Source organism: Pleurodeles waltl, chromosome 4_2 (genome assembly GCF_031143425.1).
Source record: "Pleurodeles waltl isolate 20211129_DDA chromosome 4_2, aPleWal1.hap1.20221129, whole genome shotgun sequence".
Lineage (NCBI taxonomy): Eukaryota > Metazoa > Chordata > Amphibia > Caudata > Salamandridae > Pleurodeles > Pleurodeles waltl.
In genome coordinates this window covers 541,421,868-541,447,381 of record NC_090443.1, presented here as the reverse complement: position 1 = coordinate 541,447,381, position 25,514 = coordinate 541,421,868, and positions in this window count along the sequence as shown.

The window sequence follows — 25,514 nt, the reverse complement described above, 5'->3', positions numbered from 1 at the left end:
GTCCCTAGGCTCCTCCCCGAACTATGCCCCCCCCTCTCTCTGCTTTCCTTTTTTACTCCGCCCATTCACACTCCCCCTCTGGGGCTCCTCCCTCTACTCTACTCCCACTCAGCCTGGGCCTGAACCTCACTCTCTCTGCCCAGACACACCAACCACTCTGTTCTCCACCATTCAGGCTTCTCTCCTCACACACCAACCACTCTCTCCCATCCACCAATCACCATCCAGGACCATCTTCATCTACACACCAACCACTCTTACATCCACCAATCACCAGCCAGGCACACCTCCACACATTTTACTTACCGACTTACCTCTGCATCACCGCCATCAGTCATCTGGTGCCGAACCCGGGATTTGAACCCTGGTCGTCTGGGTGGAAGGCAGGAACTTACCCACTGGACCACACGGGCTTCCATGTTTGTATTATTTCCAATAGTCCCTATATCATGGCTATGATGTGTCATGTAGACTAGGGGGCCTGTATGTAGCTTATAGATGCTCCTGAATCCCTGATTACCAGCAAGGAGCAATAGCTCAGTGGTAATGTCATCTGCCTCTGATGCTGAAAGCTCCCCTGGCCGAGGGTTCAAATCCCGCCATGGGTGGAAAAATTTTTTTTTTTCTTTTTTTTTCCATTAACTAATATTTCGATTTTATAAAAACCAGGAGCAATTTCAGACACTCTTTTTTGCACGAGTGCCTGAAAATTATAAATATTTTCTCTCCTGACTCCCATGCAGTCCCCTTTTTCATTAGTAGGTGAAATATGGGTAAAGCATTATCTTCAGTTATCAATCTATGGATTTCTTGTCTTTGAATTTGGCATTTCGTAGGGCGAATGTGGCCTAGGGGCTATAACTGAGCAGAAATAAGCCTCCCACAAATAATAAAATAGTTGAGTGGTGGGGATTTTTCATTTTGGTGTGAACAGAGCTGTGTAATCAGGGGGATAGTGCCTGTGCTGCTGGCTAGGCATATTGGCCTAGTGTTAGCTCTCACTCACGAAATGATGGGCAAAGTTTGGAGCTGGTCCAAACTCCCTTTATTAGGTGCAATCAGAAGACAGACATGTTGAAGTTTTCAAGAGTCAGAAAAGGGTAAAGTCCGGCGTGTGCTTCATTGGGCCTGCATCATGCCTGTTGCAGCAGCTGGCCTGGCCTGGCCCTGGGTCTTTAAACAACCCAGCACTCAGTCGTTAGCTAGCAAGCAGGCCCCCGAACGCCCACGAACGCCCATGTTCTGTTTAGAGGAAGACTGCAGACAATTTGGCACCCTGCTAATGAGGGTGCTTTCCCATGAGCGGCCTTCGAGTAGGAAAAGCTTTAGCCTAAGACAAGTTGTCAAGCTTAAAATTCTGCTGAAAGCCATATGTTGGAGGCCATATCATGATGGAAGCCTGTGAATGTCTCAGGCCAAAGTAAGCATGGGAGGACATTATTTGCATAGGACAGCCCCCCTTCAAAATCACATCATCATGCTGCAGTTGCCATGTAGTGTTACTAGAGGGCAGCAGTATGACCATAATAGAAGAGAGAAGTGTTAAATCTGTTTGCTGACGTACCGCTTGTCTTTCTTGGTCTTTGCTGGGCCTGTGGAGCGGGGGACTACAATAAGCGAGTGAATGAGTAATGAGGAAAGATTATCCTGCATTTGTGGGGAAGGGAGAGCACTTGGAGGAAAACGGCAAGATGACAGAGTTAAAGCATAGATGTTTGCTGAGTGATTGGGTGAGTGTGTCATCTGTCTCTTTGAAAGGACACGTGAGAGAAGAACAGGAGCCATGGCCTTCAGATGAGAGAAGAAGCATAGAAGAGCATTTTCCACAAAATAAAAACCTTTACTTCATCTCAAAGCTTCCAACTTTGCAGGTTGTAAGATTTGCCTTGTTGCTGCATAAATAGGCAGAACTAGTGAGGCTCTTCCCAGAATATAAGTAGCATACTCTTTGGGAGTATCCTGAGGTCAGGCATGTCAGGCACATAATTGGGGATATGAGGCCAAGAAAAACGTTAGGAAGCTTGCTCTAATCATCTGCAGGATAGAAGGACAATGGAGAGAAACTAGAGAGGGAACCAGGCTGCACAAAAAAAGGGGCAGGGTGGCACATTACACCCTAGCAGGAATATCTGATCCCCATACCTCTACCCCTGGGACACCATTGGTGACTTCTCAATACCCCCATCTCATTGCCACTCAAGTGTTCCGTCCTAGTATCTGAATGACCATAAACACCCTTCCTTTCGGCCCTCCTTTTGTAATTCTCCCAGTAACCCAGGTGCTTTGCCACTGTCCAGCCTCCAGTGACCAGTTGGATGCACATTGCTCGGCACCCCATCCACTTACCCACTCCGTGCAGCCCCTCTCCGCACACTCAAACTACCCTTCTTTAAATTCGATATACACGATCTGCCTCACTATAAGCTGTGACCTTCCCTCTGTGGATTATATACCCAATCCAAGGAGGACAAGTCACTTGTCGAGCACCCCAAACTCTCTGCAGACGCTGCCAATTCAGGGACTACTGCCTAGTTTGCATGCCATGATTATTCTCTATGCCACATCCAACCAATTGCCACATGCGCCGTCTCCCTGACTCATTCATCTACTTCCCCAAACCACCCCGCCTTATTCACCAAATTTGAATGCTCTCAGCTGTCATAGCGGGCATCTCTGCTTCCTGTTCACCCACTTTTCCCCTTCTTTCTTTGTTGCCCACCTGTGCTCAGATGGCCATTCCTCCAAGTGCCACTTGAAGCTCGCCTTCCTTCTGGTTCTCTACCTTATAAAGCCCCCTTTCAGTACTACCATCACAGCAATTGTCATTTTGTGGCTGCTCCTTTGTGGTGAGTAAATGAAGAAGAGGGTATCGCACAAGAAAGTACCCACACAATGGGGGGGACACTTGTCAACATTCCCCTTCCCTTCAGTGTCTTCAGCATCTGTTTTCAATACAACTACCCCAAGAGACCTCATAACAGATCCTGCGAGGGTGGGGGTAATAAAAACTTGGGGTGCCTTGTCCCCCCTCACCGTGTCTTACCACGTGCTCCTTGCTGTCACCTCTTTCAATACCATAACTACAGTATGTCTGTCTTGTGCACCCCCTTGTGGTCGGTAATAAAAAAGTGCCCTAAGGCCTGTTCCCCTAAGTTCCCTCTGTTGCCCCTATACTTTTGGGGTACACCCCCTCTCCCCGGAAAGGGGGGGGGCAAAAAAAATGATGGGTAGCGCACCCAAAGCCAAACCACATCATTCTGTGCCTTCTAGCACCCTCTTTTGTAATGCACCCCAACACCCCTTTTTTACACTGCTCCCCAAAATTTGTCCCCCCCACTCTGTATTTGGGGAGGGGGAGGGAGCGGTCATAAAATGTTGGGGGTCTACTATCGTAGTGCCCCTCCTATCAGGTCACCCCACTCTGTTTGCTGAAGGGGGGAGGGGTACTCTTTCCTTGTTGGGCTCACTCCCCTATGCTCCGCCCCCTGACCTATTGCCCCAGACTCTGCCTACTTCTCCCTTTCCTCTGTGGCCCCACCCCTCTCTACACATGCCCCTCCCCTTGGTCCCTCCTAGGCTGTATGCCACCACCCTAGGCTCCTCCCCCCAACTATGCCCCCCCTTCTTTCTGCTTTCCTTTCTTACTCCACCCATTCACACTCCCCCTCTGTGGCTCCTCCCCCAGCTGAATGCCACCACCTGTCCCTAGGCTCCTCCCCGAACTATGCCCCCCCCCTCTCTCTGCTTTCCTTTTTTACTCCGCCCATTCACCACTCCCCCTCTGGGGCTCCTCCCCTCTACTCTACTCCCACTCAGCCTGGGCCTGAACCTCACTCTCTCTGCCCAGACACACCAACCACTCTGTTCTCCACCATTCAGGCTTCTCTCCTCACACACCAACCACTCTCTCCATCCACCAATCACCATCCAGGACATCTTCATCTACACACCAACCACCTCTTACATCCACCAATCACCAGCCAGGCACACCTCCACACATTTTACTTACCGACTTACCTCTGCATCACCGCCATCAGTCATCTGGTGCCGAACCCGGGATTTGAACCCTGGTCGTCTGGGTGGAAGGCAGGAACTTACCCACTGGACCACACGGGCTTCCATGTTTGTATTATTTCCAATAGTCCCTATATCATGGCTATGATGTGTCATGTAGACTAGGGGGCCTGTATGTAGCTTATAGATGCTCCTGAATCCCTGATTACCAGCAAGGAGCAATAGCTCAGTGGTAATGTCATCTGCCTCTGATGCTGAAAGCTCCCCTGGCCGAGGGTTCAAATCCCGCCATGGGTGGAAAACATTTTTTTTTTCTTTTTTTTTCCATTAACTAATATTTCGATTTTATAAAAACCAGGAGCAATTTCAGACACTCTTTTTTGCACGAGTGCCTGAAAATTATAAATATTTTCTCTCCTGACTCCCATGCAGTCCCCTTTTTCATTAGTAGGTGAAATATGGGTAAAGCATTATCTTCAGTTATCAATCTATGGATTTCTTGTCTTTGAATTTGGCATTTCGTAGGGCGAATGTGGCCTAGGGCTATAACTGAGCAGAAATAAGCCTCCCACAAATAATAAAATAGGTTGAGTGGTGGGGATTTTTCATTTTGGTGTGAACAGAGCTGTGTAATCAGGGGGATAGTGCCTGTGCTGCTGGCTAGGCATATTGGCCTAGTGTTAGCTCTCACTCACGAAATGATGGCAAAGTTTGGAGCTGGTCAAACTCCCTTTATTAGGTGCAATCAGAAGACAGACATGTTGAAGTTTTCAAGAGTCAGAAAAGGGTAAAGTCCGGCGTGTACTTCATTGGGCCTGCATCATGCCTGTTGCAGCAGCTGGCCTGCCTGGCCCTGGGTCTTTAAACAACCCAGCACTCAGTCGTTAGCTAGCAAGCAAGGCCCCCGAACGCCCACGAACGCCCATGTTCTGTTTAGAGGAAGACTGCAGACAATTTGGCACCCTGCTAAATGAGGGTGCTTTCCCATGAGCGGCCTTCGAGTAGGAAAAGCTTTAGCCTAAGACAAGTTGTCAAGCTTAAAATTCTGCTGAAAGCCATATGTTGGAGGCCATATCATGATGGAAGCCTGTGAATGTCTCAGGCCAAAGTAAGCATGGGAGGACATTATTTGCATAGGACAGCCCCCTTCAAAATCACATCATCATGCTGCAGTTGCCATGTAGTGTTACTAGAGGGCAGCAGTATGACCATAATAGAAGAGAGAAGTGTTAAATCTGTTTGCTGACGTACCGCTTGTCTTTCTTGGTCTTTGCTGGGCCTGTGGAGCGGGGGACTACAATAAGCGAGTGAATGAGTAATGAGGAAAGATTATCCTGCATTTGTGGGGAAGGGAGAGCACTTGGAGGGAAAACGGCAAGATGACAGAGTTAAAGCATAGATGTTTGCTGAGTGATTGGGTGAGTGTGTCATCTGTCTCTTTGAAAGGACACGTGAGAGAAGAACAGGAGCCCATGGCCTTCAGATGAGAGAAGAAGCATAGAAGAGCATTTTCCACAAAATAAAAACCTTTACTTCATCTCAAAGCTTCCAACTTTGCAGGTTGTAAGATTTGCCTTGTTGCTGCATAAATAGGCAGAACTAGTGAGGCTCTTCCCAGAATATAAGTAGCATACTCTTTGGGAGTATCCTGAGGTCAGGCATGTCAGGCACATAATTGGGGATATGAGGCCAAGAAAAACGTTAGGAAGCTTGCTCTAATCATCTGCAGGATAGAAGGACAATGGAGAGAAACTAGAGAGGGAACCAGGCTGCACAAAAAAAAAGGGGCAGGGTGGCACATTACACCCTAGCAGGAATATCTGATCCCCATACCTCTACCCCTGGGACACCATTGGTGACTTCTCAATACCCCCATCTCATTGCCACTCAAGTGTTCCGTCCTAGTATCTGAATGACCATAAACACCCTTCCTTTCGGCCCTCCTTTTGTAATTCTCCCAGTAACCCAGGTGCTTTGCCACTGTCCAGCCTCCAGTGACCAGTTGGATGCACATTGCTCGGCACCCCCATCCACTTACCACTCCGTGCAGCCCCTCTCCGCACACTCAAACTACCCTTCTTTAAATTCGATATACACGATCTGCCTCACTATAAGCTGTGACCTTCCTCTGTGGATTATATACCCAATCCAAGGAGGACAAGTCACTTGTCGAGCACCCCAAACTCTCTGCAGACGCTGCCAATTCAGGGACTACTGCCTAGTTTGCATGCCATGATTATTCTCTATGCCACATCCAACCAATTGCCACATGCGCCGTCTCCCTGACTCATTCATCTACTTCCCCAAACCACCCGCCTTATTCACCAAATTTGAATGCTCTCAGCTGTCATAGCGGGCATCTCTGCTTCCTGTTCACCCACTTTTCCCCTTCTTTCTTTGTTGCCCACCTGTGCTCAGATGGCCATTCCTCCAAGTGCCACTTGAAGCTCGCCTTCCTTCTGGTTCTCTACCTTATAAAGCCCCTTTCAGTACTACCATCACAGCAATTGTCATTTTGTGGCTGCTCCTTTGTGGTGAGTAAATGAAGAAGAGGGTATCGCACAAGAAAGTACCCACACAATGGGGGGGACACTTGTCAACATTCCCCTTCCCTTCAGTGTCTTCAGCATCTGTTTTCAATACAACTACCCCAAGAGACCTCATAACAGATCCTGCGAGGGTGGGGGTAATAAAAACTTGGGGTGCCTTGTCCCCCCTCACCGTGTCTTACCACGTGCTCCTTGCTGTCACCTCTTTCAATACCATAACTACAGTATGTCTGTCTTGTGCACCCCTTGTGGTCGGTAATAAAAAAGTGCCCTAAGGCTGTTCCCCTAAGTTCCCTCTGTTGCCCCTATACTTTTGGGGTACACCCCCTCTCCCCGGAAAAGGGGGGGGCAAAAAAAAATGATGGGTAGCGCACCCAAAGCCAAACCACATCATTCTGTGCCTTCTAGCACCCTCTTTTGTAATGCACCCCAACACCCCTTTTTTACACTGCTCCCCAAAATTTGTCCCCCCCACTCTGTATTTGGGGAGGGGGAGGGAGCGGTCATAAAATGTTGGGGGTCTACTATCGTAGTGCCCCTCCTATCAGGTCACCCCACCTCTGTTTGCTGAAGGGGGAGGGGTACTCTTTCCTTGTTGGGCTCACTCCCCTATGCTCCGCCCCCTGACCTATTGCCCCAGACTCTGCCTACTTCTCCCTTTCCTCTGTGGCCCCACCCCTCTCTACACATGCCCCTCCCCTTGGTCCCTCCTAGGCTGTATGCCACCACCCTAGGCTCCTCCCCCCAACTATGCCCCCCCTTCTTTCTGCTTTCCTTTCTTACTCCACCCATTCACACTCCCCCTCTGTGGCTCCTCCCCCAGGCTGAATGCCACCACCTGTCCCTAGGCTCCTCCCCGAACTATGCCCCCCCCTCTCTCTGCTTTCCTTTTTTACTCCGCCCATTCACACTCCCCCTCTGGGGCTCCTCCCCTCTACTCTACTCCCACTCAGCCTGGGCCTGAACCTCACTCTCTCTGCCCAGACACACCAACCACTCTGTTCTCCACCATTCAGGCTTCTCTCCTCACACACCAACCACTCTCTCCATCCACCAATCACCATCCAGGACCATCTTCATCTACACACCAACCACTCTTACATCCACCAATCACCAGCCAGGCACACCTCCACACATTTTACTTACCGACTTACCTCTGCATCACCGCCATCAGTCATCTGGTGCCGAACCCGGGATTTGAACCCTGGTCGTCTGGGTGGAAGGCAGGAACTTACCCACTGGACCACACGGGCTTCCATGTTTGTATTATTTCCAATAGTCCCTATATCATGGCTATGATGTGTCATGTAGACTAGGGGGCCTGTATGTAGCTTATAGATGCTCCTGAATCCCTGATTACCAGCAAGGAGCAATAGCTCAGTGGTAATGTCATCTGCCTCTGATGCTGAAAGCTCCCCTGGCCGAGGGTTCAAATCCCGCCATGGGTGGAAAAATTTTTTTTTTTCTTTTTTTTTCCATTAACTAATATTTCGATTTTATAAAAACCAGGAGCAATTTCAGACACTCTTTTTTGCACGAGTGCCTGAAAATTATAAATATTTTCTCTCCTGACTCCCATGCAGTCCCCTTTTTCATTAGTAGGTGAAATATGGGTAAAGCATTATCTTCAGTTATCAATCTATGGATTTCTTGTCTTTGAATTTGGCATTTCGTAGGGCGAATGTGGCCTAGGGGCTATAACTGAGCAGAAATAAGCCTCCCACAAATAATAAAATAGGTTGAGTGGTGGGGATTTTTCATTTTGGTGTGAACAGAGCTGTGTAATCAGGGGGATAGTGCCTGTGCTGCTGGCTAGGCATATTGGCCTAGTGTTAGCTCTCACTCACGAAATGATGGGCAAAGTTTGGAGCTGGTCAAACTCCCTTTATTAGGTGCAATCAGAAGACAGACATGTTGAAGTTTTCAAGAGTCAGAAAAGGGTAAAGTCCGGCGTGTGCTTCATTGGGCCTGCATCATGCCTGTTGCAGCAGCTGGCCTGGCCTGGCCCTGGGTCTTTAAACAACCCAGCACTCAGTCGTTAGCTAGCAAGCAAGGCCCCCGAACGCCCACGAACGCCCATGTTCTGTTTAGAGGAAGACTGCAGACAATTTGGCACCCTGCTAAATGAGGGTGCTTTCCCATGAGCGGCCTTCGAGTAGGAAAAGCTTTAGCCTAAGACAAGTTGTCAAGCTTAAAATTCTGCTGAAAGCCATATGTTGGAGGCCATATCATGATGGAAGCCTGTGAATGTCTCAGGCCAAAGTAAGCATGGGAGGACATTATTTGCATAGGACAGCCCCCTTCAAAATCACATCATCATGCTGCAGTTGCCATGTAGTGTTACTAGAGGGCAGCAGTATGACCATAATAGAAGAGAGAAGTGTTAAATCTGTTTGCTGACGTACCGCTTGTCTTTCTTGGTCTTTGCTGGGCCTGTGGAGCGGGGGACTACAATAAGCGAGTGAATGAGTAATGAGGAAAGATTATCCTGCATTTGTGGGGAAGGGAGAGCACTTGGAGGGAAAACGGCAAGATGACAGAGTTAAAGCATAGATGTTTGCTGAGTGATTGGGTGAGTGTGTCATCTGTCTCTTTGAAAGGACACGTGAGAGAAGAACAGGAGCCCATGGCCTTCAGATGAGAGAAGAAGCATAGAAGAGCATTTTCCACAAAATAAAAACCTTTACTTCATCTCAAAGCTTCCAACTTTGCAGGTTGTAAGATTTGCCTTGTTGCTGCATAAATAGGCAGAACTAGTGAGGCTCTTCCCAGAATATAAGTAGCATACTCTTTGGGAGTATCCTGAGGTCAGGCATGTCAGGCACATAATTGGGGATATGAGGCCAAGAAAAACGTTAGGAAGCTTGCTCTAATCATCTGCAGGATAGAAGGACAATGGAGAGAAACTAGAGAGGGAACCAGGCTGCACAAAAAAAAGGGGCAGGGTGGCACATTACACCCTAGCAGGAATATCTGATCCCCATACCTCTACCCCTGGGACACCATTGGTGACTTCTCAATACCCCCATCTCATTGCCACTCAAGTGTTCCGTCCTAGTATCTGAATGACCATAAACACCCTTCCTTTCGGCCCTCCTTTTGTAATTCTCCCAGTAACCCAGGTGCTTTGCCACTGTCCAGCCTCCAGTGACCAGTTGGATGCACATTGCTCGGCACCCCATCCACTTACCACTCCGTGCAGCCCCTCTCCGCACACTCAAACTACCCTTCTTTAAATTCGATATACACGATCTGCCTCACTATAAGCTGTGACCTTCCCTCTGTGGATTATATACCCAATCCAAGGAGGACAAGTCACTTGTCGAGCACCCCAAACTCTCTGCAGACGCTGCCAATTCAGGGACTACTGCCTAGTTTGCATGCCATGATTATTCTCTATGCCACATCCAACCAATTGCCACATGCGCCGTCTCCCTGACTCATTCATCTACTTCCCCAAACCACCCGCCTTATTCACCAAATTTGAATGCTCTCAGCTGTCATAGCGGGCATCTCTGCTTCCTGTTCACCCACTTTTCCCCTTCTTTCTTAGTTGCCCACCTGTGCTCAGATGGCCATTCCTCCAAGTGCCACTTGAAGCTCGCCTTCCTTCTGGTTCTCTACCTTATAAAGCCCCTTTCAGTACTACCATCACAGCAATTGTCATTTTGTGGCTGCTCCTTTGTGGTGAGTAAATGAAGAAGAGGGTATCGCACAAGAAAGTACCCACACAATGGGGGGGACACTTGTCAACATTCCCCTTCCCTTCAGTGTCTTCAGCATCTGTTTTCAATACAACTACCCCAAGAGACCTCATAACAGATCCTGCGAGGGTGGGGGTAATAAAAACTTGGGGTGCCTTGTCCCCCCTCACCGTGTCTTACCACGTGCTCCTTGCTGTCACCTCTTTCAATACCATAACTACAGTATGTCTGTCTTGTGCACCCCTTGTGGTCGGTAATAAAAAAGTGCCCTAAGGCTGTTCCCCTAAGTTCCCTCTGTTGCCCCTATACTTTTGGGGTACACCCCCTCTCCCCGGAAAAGGGGGGGGCAAAAAAAAATGATGGGTAGCGCACCCAAAGCCAAACCACATCATTCTGTGCCTTCTAGCACCCTCTTTTGTAATGCACCCCAACACCCCTTTTTTACACTGCTCCCCAAAATTTGTCCCCCCCACTCTGTATTTGGGGAGGGGGAGGGAGCGGTCATAAAATGTTGGGGGTCTACTATCGTAGTGCCCCTCCTATCAGGTCACCCCACCTCTGTTTGCTGAAGGGGGAGGGGTACTCTTTCCTTGTTGGGCTCACTCCCCTATGCTCCGCCCCCTGACCTATTGCCCCAGACTCTGCCTACTTCTCCCTTTCCTCTGTGGCCCCACCCCTCTCTACACATGCCCCTCCCCTTGGTCCCTCCTAGGCTGTATGCCACCACCCTAGGCTCCTCCCCCCAACTATGCCCCCCCTTCTTTCTGCTTTCCTTTCTTACTCCACCCATTCACACTCCCCCTCTGTGGCTCCTCCCCCAGGCTGAATGCCACCACCTGTCCCTAGGCTCCTCCCCGAACTATGCCCCCCCCTCTCTCTGCTTTCCTTTTTTACTCCGCCCATTCACACTCCCCCTCTGGGGCTCCTCCCCTCTACTCTACTCCCACTCAGCCTGGGCCTGAACCTCACTCTCTCTGCCCAGACACACCAACCACTCTGTTCTCCACCATTCAGGCTTCTCTCCTCACACACCAACCACTCTCTCCATCCACCAATCACCATCCAGGACCATCTTCATCTACACACCAACCACTCTTACATCCACCAATCACCAGCCAGGCACACCTCCACACATTTTACTTACCGACTTACCTCTGCATCACCGCCATCAGTCATCTGGTGCCGAACCCGGGATTTGAACCCTGGTCGTCTGGGTGGAAGGCAGGAACTTACCCACTGGACCACACGGGCTTCCATGTTTGTATTATTTCCAATAGTCCCTATATCATGGCTATGATGTGTCATGTAGACTAGGGGGCCTGTATGTAGCTTATAGATGCTCCTGAATCCCTGATTACCAGCAAGGAGCAATAGCTCAGTGGTAATGTCATCTGCCTCTGATGCTGAAAGCTCCCCTGGCCGAGGGTTCAAATCCCGCCATGGGTGGAAAAATTTTTTTTTTTCTTTTTTTTTCCATTAACTAATATTTCGATTTTATAAAAACCAGGAGCAATTTCAGACACTCTTTTTTGCACGAGTGCCTGAAAATTATAAATATTTTCTCTCCTGACTCCCATGCAGTCCCCTTTTTCATTAGTAGGTGAAATATGGGTAAAGCATTATCTTCAGTTATCAATCTATGGATTTCTTGTCTTTGAATTTGGCATTTCGTAGGGCGAATGTGGCCTAGGGGCTATAACTGAGCAGAAATAAGCCTCCCACAAATAATAAAATAGGTTGAGTGGTGGGGATTTTTCATTTTGGTGTGAACAGAGCTGTGTAATCAGGGGGATAGTGCCTGTGCTGCTGGCTAGGCATATTGGCCTAGTGTTAGCTCTCACTCACGAAATGATGGGCAAAGTTTGGAGCTGGTCAAACTCCCTTTATTAGGTGCAATCAGAAGACAGACATGTTGAAGTTTTCAAGAGTCAGAAAAGGGTAAAGTCCGGCGTGTGCTTCATTGGGCCTGCATCATGCCTGTTGCAGCAGCTGGCCTGGCCTGGCCCTGGGTCTTTAAACAACCCAGCACTCAGTCGTTAGCTAGCAAGCAAGGCCCCCGAACGCCCACGAACGCCCATGTTCTGTTTAGAGGAAGACTGCAGACAATTTGGCACCCTGCTAAATGAGGGTGCTTTCCCATGAGCGGCCTTCGAGTAGGAAAAGCTTTAGCCTAAGACAAGTTGTCAAGCTTAAAATTCTGCTGAAAGCCATATGTTGGAGGCCATATCATGATGGAAGCCTGTGAATGTCTCAGGCCAAAGTAAGCATGGGAGGACATTATTTGCATAGGACAGCCCCCTTCAAAATCACATCATCATGCTGCAGTTGCCATGTAGTGTTACTAGAGGGCAGCAGTATGACCATAATAGAAGAGAGAAGTGTTAAATCTGTTTGCTGACGTACCGCTTGTCTTTCTTGGTCTTTGCTGGGCCTGTGGAGCGGGGGACTACAATAAGCGAGTGAATGAGTAATGAGGAAAGATTATCCTGCATTTGTGGGGAAGGGAGAGCACTTGGAGGGAAAACGGCAAGATGACAGAGTTAAAGCATAGATGTTTGCTGAGTGATTGGGTGAGTGTGTCATCTGTCTCTTTGAAAGGACACGTGAGAGAAGAACAGGAGCCCATGGCCTTCAGATGAGAGAAGAAGCATAGAAGAGCATTTTCCACAAAATAAAAACCTTTACTTCATCTCAAAGCTTCCAACTTTGCAGGTTGTAAGATTTGCCTTGTTGCTGCATAAATAGGCAGAACTAGTGAGGCTCTTCCCAGAATATAAGTAGCATACTCTTTGGGAGTATCCTGAGGTCAGGCATGTCAGGCACATAATTGGGGATATGAGGCCAAGAAAAACGTTAGGAAGCTTGCTCTAATCATCTGCAGGATAGAAGGACAATGGAGAGAAACTAGAGAGGGAACCAGGCTGCACAAAAAAAAGGGGCAGGGTGGCACATTACACCCTAGCAGGAATATCTGATCCCCATACCTCTACCCCTGGGACACCATTGGTGACTTCTCAATACCCCCATCTCATTGCCACTCAAGTGTTCCGTCCTAGTATCTGAATGACCATAAACACCCTTCCTTTCGGCCCTCCTTTTGTAATTCTCCCAGTAACCCAGGTGCTTTGCCACTGTCCAGCCTCCAGTGACCAGTTGGATGCACATTGCTCGGCACCCCATCCACTTACCACTCCGTGCAGCCCCTCTCCGCACACTCAAACTACCCTTCTTTAAATTCGATATACACGATCTGCCTCACTATAAGCTGTGACCTTCCCTCTGTGGATTATATACCCAATCCAAGGAGGACAAGTCACTTGTCGAGCACCCCAAACTCTCTGCAGACGCTGCCAATTCAGGGACTACTGCCTAGTTTGCATGCCATGATTATTCTCTATGCCACATCCAACCAATTGCCACATGCGCCGTCTCCCTGACTCATTCATCTACTTCCCCAAACCACCCGCCTTATTCACCAAATTTGAATGCTCTCAGCTGTCATAGCGGGCATCTCTGCTTCCTGTTCACCCACTTTTCCCCTTCTTTCTTTGTTGCCCACCTGTGCTCAGATGGCCATTCCTCCAAGTGCCACTTGAAGCTCGCCTTCCTTCTGGTTCTCTACCTTATAAAGCCCCTTTCAGTACTACCATCACAGCAATTGTCATTTTGTGGCTGCTCCTTTGTGGTGAGTAAATGAAGAAGAGGGTATCGCACAAGAAAGTACCCACACAATGGGGGGGACACTTGTCAACATTCCCCTTCCCTTCAGTGTCTTCAGCATCTGTTTTCAATACAACTACCCCAAGAGACCTCATAACAGATCCTGCGAGGGTGGGGGTAATAAAAACTTGGGGTGCCTTGTCCCCCCTCACCGTGTCTTACCACGTGCTCCTTGCTGTCACCTCTTTCAATACCATAACTACAGTATGTCTGTCTTGTGCACCCCTTGTGGTCGGTAATAAAAAAGTGCCCTAAGGCTGTTCCCCTAAGTTCCCTCTGTTGCCCCTATACTTTTGGGGTACACCCCCTCTCCCCGGAAAAGGGGGGGGCAAAAAAAAATGATGGGTAGCGCACCCAAAGCCAAACCACATCATTCTGTGCCTTCTAGCACCCTCTTTTGTAATGCACCCCAACACCCCTTTTTTACACTGCTCCCCAAAATTTGTCCCCCCCACTCTGTATTTGGGGAGGGGGAGGGAGCGGTCATAAAATGTTGGGGGTCTACTATCGTAGTGCCCCTCCTATCAGGTCACCCCACCTCTGTTTGCTGAAGGGGGAGGGGTACTCTTTCCTTGTTGGGCTCACTCCCCTATGCTCCGCCCCCTGACCTATTGCCCCAGACTCTGCCTACTTCTCCCTTTCCTCTGTGGCCCCACCCCTCTCTACACATGCCCCTCCCCTTGGTCCCTCCTAGGCTGTATGCCACCACCCTAGGCTCCTCCCCCCAACTATGCCCCCCCTTCTTTCTGCTTTCCTTTCTTACTCCACCCATTCACACTCCCCCTCTGTGGCTCCTCCCCCAGGCTGAATGCCACCACCTGTCCCTAGGCTCCTCCCCGAACTATGCCCCCCCCTCTCTCTGCTTTCCTTTTTTACTCCGCCCATTCACACTCCCCCTCTGGGGCTCCTCCCCTCTACTCTACTCCCACTCAGCCTGGGCCTGAACCTCACTCTCTCTGCCCAGACACACCAACCACTCTGTTCTCCACCATTCAGGCTTCTCTCCTCACACACCAACCACTCTCTCCATCCACCAATCACCATCCAGGACCATCTTCATCTACACACCAACCACTCTTACATCCACCAATCACCAGCCAGGCACACCTCCACACATTTTACTTACCGACTTACCTCTGCATCACCGCCATCAGTCATCTGGTGCCGAACCCGGGATTTGAACCCTGGTCGTCTGGGTGGAAGGCAGGAACTTACCCACTGGACCACACGGGCTTCCATGTTTGTATTATTTCCAATAGTCCCTATATCATGGCTATGATGTGTCATGTAGACTAGGGGGCCTGTATGTAGCTTATAGATGCTCCTGAATCCCTGATTACCAGCAAGGAGCAATAGCTCAGTGGTAATGTCATCTGCCTCTGATGCTGAAAGCTCCCCTGGCCGAGGGTTCAAATCCCGCCATGGGTGGAAAACATTTTTTTTTTCTTTTTTTTTCCATTAACTAATATTTCGATTTTATAAAAACCAGGAGCAATTTCAGACACTCTTTTTTGCACGAGTGCCTGAAAATTATAAATATTTTCTCTCCTGACTCCCATGCAGTCCCCTTTTTCATTAGTAGGTGAAATATGGGTAAAGCATTATCTTCAGTTATCAATCTATGGATTTCTTGTCTTTGAATTTGGCATTTCGTAGGGCGAATGTGGCCTAGGGGCTATAACTGAGCAGAAATAAGCCTCCCACAAATAATAAAATAGGTTGAGTGGTGGGGATTTTTCATTTTGGTGTGAACAGAGCTGTGTAATCAGGGGGATAGTGCCTGTGCTGCTGGCTAGGCATATTGGCCTAGTGTTAGCTCTCACTCACGAAATGATGGGCAAAGTTTGGAGCTGGTCAAACTCCCTTTATTAGGTGCAATCAGAAGACAGACATGTTGAAGTTTTCAAGAGTCAGAAAAGGGTAAAGTCCGGCGTGTACTTCATTGGGCCTGCATCATGCCTGTTGCAGCAGCTGGCCTGGCCTGGCCCTGGGTCTTTAAACAACCCAGCACTCAGTCTTTAGCTAGCAAGCAAGGCCCCCGAACGCCCACGAACGCCCATGTTCTGTTTAGAGGAAGACTGCAGACAATTTGGCACCCTGCTAAATGAGGGTGCTTTCCCATGAGCGGCCTTCGAGTAGGAAAAGCTTTAGCCTAAGACAAGTTGTCAAGCTTAAAATTCTGCTGAAAGCCATATGTTGGAGGCCATATCATGATGGAAGCCTGTGAATGTCTCAGGCCAAAGTAAGCATGGGAGGACATTATTTGCATAGGACAGCCCCCTTCAAAATCACATCATCATGCTGCAGTTGCCATGTAGTGTTACTAGAGGGCAGCAGTATGACCATAATAGAAGAGAGAAGTGTTAAATCTGTTTGCTGACGTACCGCTTGTCTTTCTTGGTCTTTGCTGGGCCTGTGGAGCGGGGGACTACAATAAGCGAGTGAATGAGTAATGAGGAAAGATTATCCTGCATTTGTGGGGAAGGGAGAGCACTTGGAGGGAAAACGGCAAGATGACAGAGTTAAAGCATAGATGTTTGCTGAGTGATTGGGTGAGTGTGTCATCTGTCTCTTTGAAAGGACACGTGAGAGAAGAACAGGAGCCCATGGCCTTCAGATGAGAGAAGAAGCATAGAAGAGCATTTTCCACAAAATAAAAACCTTTACTTCATCTCAAAGCTTCCAACTTTGCAGGTTGTAAGATTTGCCTTGTTGCTGCATAAATAGGCAGAACTAGTGAGGCTCTTCCCAGAATATAAGTAGCATACTCTTTGGGAGTATCCTGAGGTCAGGCATGTCAGGCACATAATTGGGGATATGAGGCCAAGAAAAACGTTAGGAAGCTTGCTCTAATCATCTGCAGGATAGAAGGACAATGGAGAGAAACTAGAGAGGGAACCAGGCTGCACAAAAAAAAGGGGCAGGGTGGCACATTACACCCTAGCAGGAATATCTGATCCCCATACCTCTACCCCTGGGACACCATTGGTGACTTCTCAATACCCCCATCTCATTGCCACTCAAGTGTTCCGTCCTAGTATCTGAATGACCATAAACACCCTTCCTTTCGGCCCTCCTTTTGTAATTCTCCCAGTAACCCAGGTGCTTTGCCACTGTCCAGCCTCCAGTGACCAGTTGGATGCACATTGCTCGGCACCCCATCCACTTACCACTCCGTGCAGCCCCTCTCCGCACACTCAAACTACCCTTCTTTAAATTCGATATACACGATCTGCCTCACTATAAGCTGTGACCTTCCCTCTGTGGATTATATACCCAATCCAAGGAGGACAAGTCACTTGTCGAGCACCCCAAACTCTCTGCAGACGCTGCCAATTCAGGGACTACTGCCTAGTTTGCATGCCATGATTATTCTCTATGCCACATCCAACCAATTGCCACATGCGCCGTCTCCCTGACTCATTCATCTACTTCCCCAAACCACCCGCCTTATTCACCAAATTTGAATGCTCTCAGCTGTCATAGCGGGCATCTCTGCTTCCTGTTCACCCACTTTTCCCCTTCTTTCTTAGTTGCCCACCTGTGCTCAGATGGCCATTCCTCCAAGTGCCACTTGAAGCTCGCCTTCCTTCTGGTTCTCTACCTTATAAAGCCCCTTTCAGTACTACCATCACAGCAATTGTCATTTTGTGGCTGCTCCTTTGTGGTGAGTAAATGAAGAAGAGGGTATCGCACAAGAAAGTACCCACACAATGGGGGGGACACTTGTCAACATTCCCCTTCCCTTCAGTGTCTTAAGCATCTGTTTTCAATACAACTACCCCAAGAGACCTCATAACAGATCCTGCGAGGGTGGGGGGTGGGGGTAATAAAAACTTGGGGTGCCTTGTCCCCCCTCACCGTGTCTTACCACGTGCTCCTTGCTGTCACCTCTTTCAATACCATAACTACAGTATGTCTGTCTTGTGCACCCCTTGTGGTCGGTAATAAAAAAGTGCCCTAAGGCTGTTCCCCTAAGTTCCCTCTGTTGCCCCTATACTTTTGGGGTACACCCCCTCTCCCCGGAAAAGGGGGGGGCAAAAAAAAATGATGGGTAGCGCACCCAAAGCCAAACCACATCATTCTGTGCCTTCTAGCACCCTCTTTTGTAATGCACCCCAACACCCCTTTTTTACACTGCTCCCCAAAATTTGTCCCCCCCACTCTGTATTTGGGGAGGGGGAGGGAGCGGTCATAAAATGTTGGGGGTCTACTATCGTAGTGCCCCTCCTATCAGGTCACCCCACCTCTGTTTGCTGAAGGGGGAGGGGTACTCTTTCCTTGTTGGGCTCACTCCCCTATGCTCCGCCCCCTGACCTATTGCCCCAGACTCTGCCTACTTCTCCCTTTCCTCTGTGGCCCCACCCCTCTCTACACATGCCCCTCCCCTTGGTCCCTCCTAGGCTGTATGCCACCACCCTAGGCTCCTCCCCCCAACTATGCCCCCCCTTCTTTCTGCTTTCCTTTCTTACTCCACCCATTCACACTCCCCCTCTGTGGCTCCTCCCCCAGGCTGAATGCCACCACCTGTCCCTAGGCTCCTCCCCGAACTATGCCCCCCCCCTCTGCTTTCCTTTTTTACTCCGCCCATTCACACTCCCCCTCTGGGGCTCCTCCCCTCTACTCTACTCCCACTCAGCCTGGGCCTGAACCTCACTCTCTCTGCCCAGACACACCAACCACTCTGTTCTCCACCATTCAGGCTTCTCTCCTCACACACCAACCACTCTCTCCATCCACATCTACACACCAACCACTCTTACATCCACCAATCACCAGCCAGGCACACCTCCACACATTTTACTTACCGACTTACCTCTGCATCACCGCCATCAGTCATCTGGTGCCGAACCCGGGATTTGAACCCTGGTCGCCTGGGTGGAAGGCAGGAACTTACCCACTGGACCACACGGGCTTCCATGTTTGTATTATTTCCAATAGTCCCTATATCATGGCTATGGTGTGTCATGTAGACTAGGGGGCCTGTATGTAGCTTATAGATGCTCCTGAATCCCTGATTACCAGCAAGGAGCAATAGCTCAGTGGTAATGTCATCTGCCTCTGATGCTGAAAGCTCCCCTGGCCGAGGGTTCAAATCCCGCCATGGGTGGAAAAAATTTTTTTTTCTTCCATTAACTAATATTTCGATTTTATAAAAACCAGGAGCAATTTCAGACACTCTTTTTTGCACGAGTGCCTGAAAATTATAAATATTTTCTCTCCTGACTCCCATGCAGCCCCCTTTTTCATTAGAAGGTGAAATATGGGTAAAGCATTATCTTCAGTTATCAATCTATTGATTTCTTGTCTTTGAATTTGGCATTTCGTAGGGCGAATGTGGCCTAGGGGCTATAACTGAGCAGAAATAAGCCTCCCACAAATAGTAAAATAGGTTGAGTGGTGGGGATTTTTCATTTTGGTGTGAACAGAGCTGTGTAATCAGGGGGATAGTGCCTGTGCTGCTGGCTAGGCATATTGGCCTAGTGTTAGCTCTCACTCACGAAATGATGGGCAAATTTTGGAGCTGGTCAAACTCCCTTTATTAGGTGCAATCAGAAGACAGACATGTTGAAGTTTTCAAGAGTCAGAAAAGGGTAAAGTCCGGCGTGTGCTTCATTGGGCCTGCATCATGCCTGTTGCAGCAGCTGGCCTGGCCTGGCCCTGGGTCTTTAAACAACCCAGCACTCAGTCTTTAGCTAGCAAGCAAGGCCCCCGAACGCCCACGAACGCCCATGTTCTGTTTAGAGGAAGACTGCAGACAATTTGGCACCCTGCTAAATGAGGGTGCTTTCCCATGAGCGGCATTCGAGTAGGAAAAGCTTTAGCCTAAGACAAGTTGTCAAGCTTAAAATTCTGCTGAAAGCCATATGTTGGAGGCCATATCATGATGGAAGCCTGTGAATGTCTCAGGCCAAAGTAAGCATGGGAGGACATTATTTGCATAGGACAGCCCCCTTCAAAATCACATCATCATGCTGCAGTTGCCATGTAGTGTTACTAGAGGGCAGCAGTATGACCATAATAGAAGAGAGAAGTGTTAAATCTGTTTGCTGACGTACCGCTTGTCTTTGTTGGTCTTTGCTGGGCCTGTGGAGCGGGGGACTACAATAAGCGAGTGAATGAGTAATGAGGAAAGATTATCCTGCATTTGTGGGGAAGGGAGAGCACTTGGAGGGAAAATGGCAAGATGACAGAGTTAAAGCATAGATGTTTGCTGAGTGATTGGGTGAGTGTGTCATCTGTCTCTTTGAAAGGACACGTGAGAGAAGAACAGGAGCCCATGGCCTTCAGATGAGAGAAGAAGCATAGAAGAGCATTTTCCACAAAATAAAAACCTTTACTTCATCTCAAAGCTTCCAACTTTGCAGGTTGTAAGATTTGCCTTGTTGCTGCATAAATAGGCAGAACTAGTGAGGCTCTTCCCAGAATATAAGTAGCATACTCTTTGGGAGTATCCTGAGGTCAGGCATGTCAGGCACATAATTGGGGATATGAGGCCAAGAAAAACGTTAGGAAGCTTGCTCTAATCATCTGCAGGATAGAAGGACAATGGAGAGAAACTAGAGAGGGAACCAGGCTGCACAAAAAAAAGGGGCAGGGTGGCACATTACACCCAAGCAGGAATATCTGATCCCCATACCTCTACCCCTGGGACACCATTGGTGACTTCTCAATACCCCCATCTCATTGCCACTCAAGTGTTCCGTCCTAGTATCTGAATGACCATAAACACCCTTCCTTTCGGCCCTCCTTTTGTAATTTTCCCAGTAACCCAGGTGCTTTGCCACTGTCCAGTCTCCAGTGACCAGTTGGATGCACATTGCTCGGCACCCCATCCACTTACCACTCCGTGCAGCCCCTCTCCGCACACTCAAACTACCCTTCTTTAAATTCGATATACACGATCTGCCTCACTATAAGCTGTGACCTTCCCTCTGTGGATTATATACCCAATCCAAGGAGGACAAGTCACTTGTCGAGCACCCCAAACTCTCTGCAGACGCTGCCAATTCAGGGACTACTGCCTAGTTTGCATGCCATGATTATTCTCTATGCCACATCCAACCAATTGCCACATGCGCCGTCTCCCTGACTCATTCATCTACTTCCCCAAACCACCCGCCTTATTCACCAAATTTGAATGCTCTCAGCTGTCATAGCGGGCATCTCTGCTTCCTGTTCACCCACTTTTCCCCTTCTTTCTTAGTTGCCCACCTGTGCTCAGATGGCCATTCCTCCAAGTGCCACTTGAAGCTCGCCTTCCTTCTGGTTCTCTACCTTATAAAGCCCCTTTCAGTACTACCATCACAGCAATTGTCATTTTGTGGCTGCTCCTTTGTGGTGAGTAAATGAAGAAGAGGGTATCGCACAAGAAAGTACCCACACAATGGGGGGGACACTTGTCAACATTCCCCTTCCCTTCAGTGTCTTAAGCATCTGTTTTCAATACAACTACCCCAAGAGACCTCATAACAGATCCTGCGAGGGTGGGGGGTGGGGGTAATAAAAACTTGGGGTGCCTTGTCCCCCCTCACCGTGTCTTACCACGTGCTCCTTGCTGTCACCTCTTTCAATACCATAACTACAGTATGTCTGTCTTGTGCACCCCTTGTGGTCGGTAATAAAAAAGTGCCCTAAGGCTGTTCCCCTAAGTTCCCTCTGTTGCCCCTATACTTTTGGGGTACACCCCCTCTCCCCGGAAAAGGGGGGGGCAAAAAAAAATGATGGGTAGCGCACCCAAAGCCAAACCAAATCATTCTGTGCCTTCTAGCACCCTCTTTTGTAATGCACCCCAACACCCCTTTTTTACACTGCTCCCCAAAATTTGTCCCCCCCACTCTGTATTTGGGGAGGGGGAGGGAGCGGTCATAAAATGTTGGGGGTCTACTATCGTAGTGCCCCTCCTTTCAGGTCACCCCCCCTCTGTTTGCTGAAGGGGGAGGGGTACTCTTTCCTTGCTGGGCTCACTCCCCTATGCTCCGCCCCCTGACCTATTGCCCCAGACTCTGCCTACTTCTCCCTTTCCTCTGTGGCCCCACCCCTCTCTACACATGCCCCTCCCCTTGGTCCCTCCTAGGCTGTATGCCACCACCCTAGGCTCCTCCCCCCAACTATGCCCCCCCTTCTTTCTGCTTTCCTTTCTTACTCCACCCATTCACACTCCCCCTCTGTGGCTCCTCCCCCAGGCTGTATGCCACCACCTGTCCCTAGGTTCCTCCCCGAACTATGCCCCCCCTCTCTCTGCTTTCCTTTTTTACTCCGCCCATTCACACTCCCCCTCTGGGGCTCCTCCCCTCTACTCTACTCCCACTCAGCCTGGGCCTGAACCTCACTCTCTCTGCCCAGACACACCAACCACTCTGTTCTCCACCATTCAGGCTTCTCTCCTCACACACCAACCACTCTCTCCATCCACCAATCACCATCCAGGACCATCTTCATCTACACACCAACCACTCTTACATCCACCAATCACCAGCCAGGCACACCTCCACACATTTTACTTACCGACTTACCTCTGCATCACCGCCATCAGTCATCTGGTGCCGAACCCGGGATTTGAACCCTGGTCGTCTGGGTGGAAGGCAGGAACTTACCCACTGGACCACACGGGCTTCCATGTTTGTATTATTTCCAATAGTCCCTATATCATGGCTATGATGTGTCATGTAGACTAGGGGGCCTGTATGTAGCTTATAGATGCTCCTGAATCCCTGATTACCAGCAAGGAGCAATAGCTCAGTGGTAATGTCATCTGCCTCTGATGCTGAAAGCTCCCCTGGCCGAGGGTTCAAATCCCGCCATGGGTGGAAAAAATTTTTTTTTTCTTTTTTTTTCCATTAACTAATATTTCGATTTTATAAAAACCAGGAGCAATTTCAGACACTCTTTTTTGCACGAGTGCCTGAAAATTATAAATATTTTCTCTCCTGACTCCCATGCAGTCCCCTTTTTCATTAGTAGGTGAAATATGGGTAAAGCATTATCTTCAGTTATCAATCTATGGATTTCTTGTCTTTGAATTTGGCATTTCGTAGGGCGAATGTGGCCTAGGGGCTATAACTGAGCAGAAATAAGCCTCCCACAAATAATAAAATAGGTTGAGTGGTGGGGATTTTTCATTTTGGTGTGAACAGAGCTGTGTAATCAGGGGGATAGTGCCTGTGCTGCTGGCTAGGCATATTGGCCTAGTGTTAGCTCTCACTCACGAAATGATGGGCAAAGTTTGGAGCTGGTCAAACTCCCTTTATTAGGTGCAATCAGAAGACAGACATGTTGAAGTTTTCAAGAGTCAGAAAAGGGTAAAGTCCGGCGTGTGCTTCATTGGGCCTGCATCATGCCTGTTGCAGCAGCTGGCCTGGCCTGGCCCTGGGTCTTTAAACAACCCAGCACTCAGTCGTTAGCTAGCAAGCAAGGCCCCCGAACGCCCACGAACGCCCATGTTCTGTTTAGAGGAAGACTGCAGACAATTTGGCACCCTGCTAAATGAGGGTGCTTTCCCATGAGCGGCATTCGAGTAGGAAAAGCTTTAGCCTAAGACAAGTTGTCAAGCTTAAAATTCTGCTGAAAGCCATATGTTGGAGGCCATATCATGATGGAAGCCTGTGAATGTCTCAGGCCAAAGTAAGCATGGGAGGACATTATTTGCATAGGACAGCCCCCTTCAAAATCACATCATCATGCTGCAGTTGCCATGTAGTGTTACTAGAGGGCAGCAGTATGACCATAATAGAAGAGAGAAGTGTTAAATCTGTTTGCTGACGTACCGCTTGTCTTTCTTGGTCTTTGCTGGGCCTGTGGAGCGGGGGACTACAATAAGCGAGTGAATGAGTAATGAGGAAAGATTATCCTGCATTTGTGGGGAAGGGAGAGCACTTGGAGGGAAAATGGCAAGATGACAGAGTTAAAGCATAGATGTTTGCTGAGTGATTGGGTGAGTGTGTCATCTGTCTCTTTGAAAGGACACGTGAGAGAAGAACAGGAGCCCATGGCCTTCAGATGAGAGAAGAAGCATAGAAGAGCATTTTCCACAAAATAAAAACCTTTACTTCATCTCAAAGCTTCCAACTTTGCAGGTTGTAAGATTTGCCTTGTTGCTGCATAAATAGGCAGAACTAGTGAGGCTCTTCCCAGAATATAAGTAGCATACTCTTTGGGAGTATCCTGAGGTCAGGCATGTCAGGCACATAATTGGGGATATGAGGCCAAGAAAAACGTTAGGAAGCTTGCTCTAATCATCTGCAGGATAGAAGGACAATGGAGAGAAACTAGAGAGGGAACCAGGCTGCACAAAAAAAAGGGGCAGGGTGGCACATTACACCCAAGCAGGAATATCTGATCCCCATACCTCTACCCCTGGGACACCATTGGTGACTTCTCAATACCCCCATCTCATTGCCACTCAAGTGTTCCGTCCTAGTATCTGAATGACCATAAACACCCTTCCTTTCGGCCCTCCTTTTGTAATTTTCCCAGTAACCCAGGTGCTTTGCCACTGTCCAGTCTCCAGTGACCAGTTGGATGCACATTGCTCGGCACCCCATCCACTTACCACTCCGTGCAGCCCCTCTCCGCACACTCAAACTACCCTTCTTTAAATTCGATATACACGATCTGCCTCACTATAAGCTGTGACCTTCCCTCTGTGGATTATATACCCAATCCAAGGAGGACAAGTCACTTGTCGAGCACCCCAAACTCTCTGCAGACGCTGCCAATTCAGGGACTACTGCCTAGTTTGCATGCCATGATTATTCTCTATGCCACATCCAACCAATTGCCACATGCGCCGTCTCCCTGACTCATTCATCTACTTCCCCAAACCACCCGCCTTATTCACCAAATTTGAATGCTCTCAGCTGTCATAGCGGGCATCTCTGCTTCCTGTTCACCCACTTTTCCCCTTCTTTCTTAGTTGCCCACCTGTGCTCAGATGGCCATTCCTCCAAGTGCCACTTGAAGCTCGCCTTCCTTCTGGTTCTCTACCTTATAAAGCCCCTTTCAGTACTACCATCACAGCAATTGTCATTTTGTGGCTGCTCCTTTGTGGTGAGTAAATGAAGAAGAGGGTATCGCACAAGAAAGTACCCACACAATGGGGGGGACACTTGTCAACATTCCCCTTCCCTTCAGTGTCTTAAGCATCTGTTTTCAATACAACTACCCCAAGAGACCTCATAACAGATCCTGCGAGGGTGGGGGGTGGGGGTAATAAAAACTTGGGGTGCCTTGTCCCCCCTCACCGTGTCTTACCACGTGCTCCTTGCTGTCACCTCTTTCAATACCATAACTACAGTATGTCTGTCTTGTGCACCCCTTGTGGTCGGTAATAAAAAAGTGCCCTAAGGCTGTTCCCCTAAGTTCCCTCTGTTGCCCCTATACTTTTGGGGTACACCCCCTCTCCCCGGAAAAGGGGGGGGCAAAAAAAAATGATGGGTAGCGCACCCAAAGCCAAACCAAATCATTCTGTGCCTTCTAGCACCCTCTTTTGTAATGCACCCCAACACCCCTTTTTTACACTGCTCCC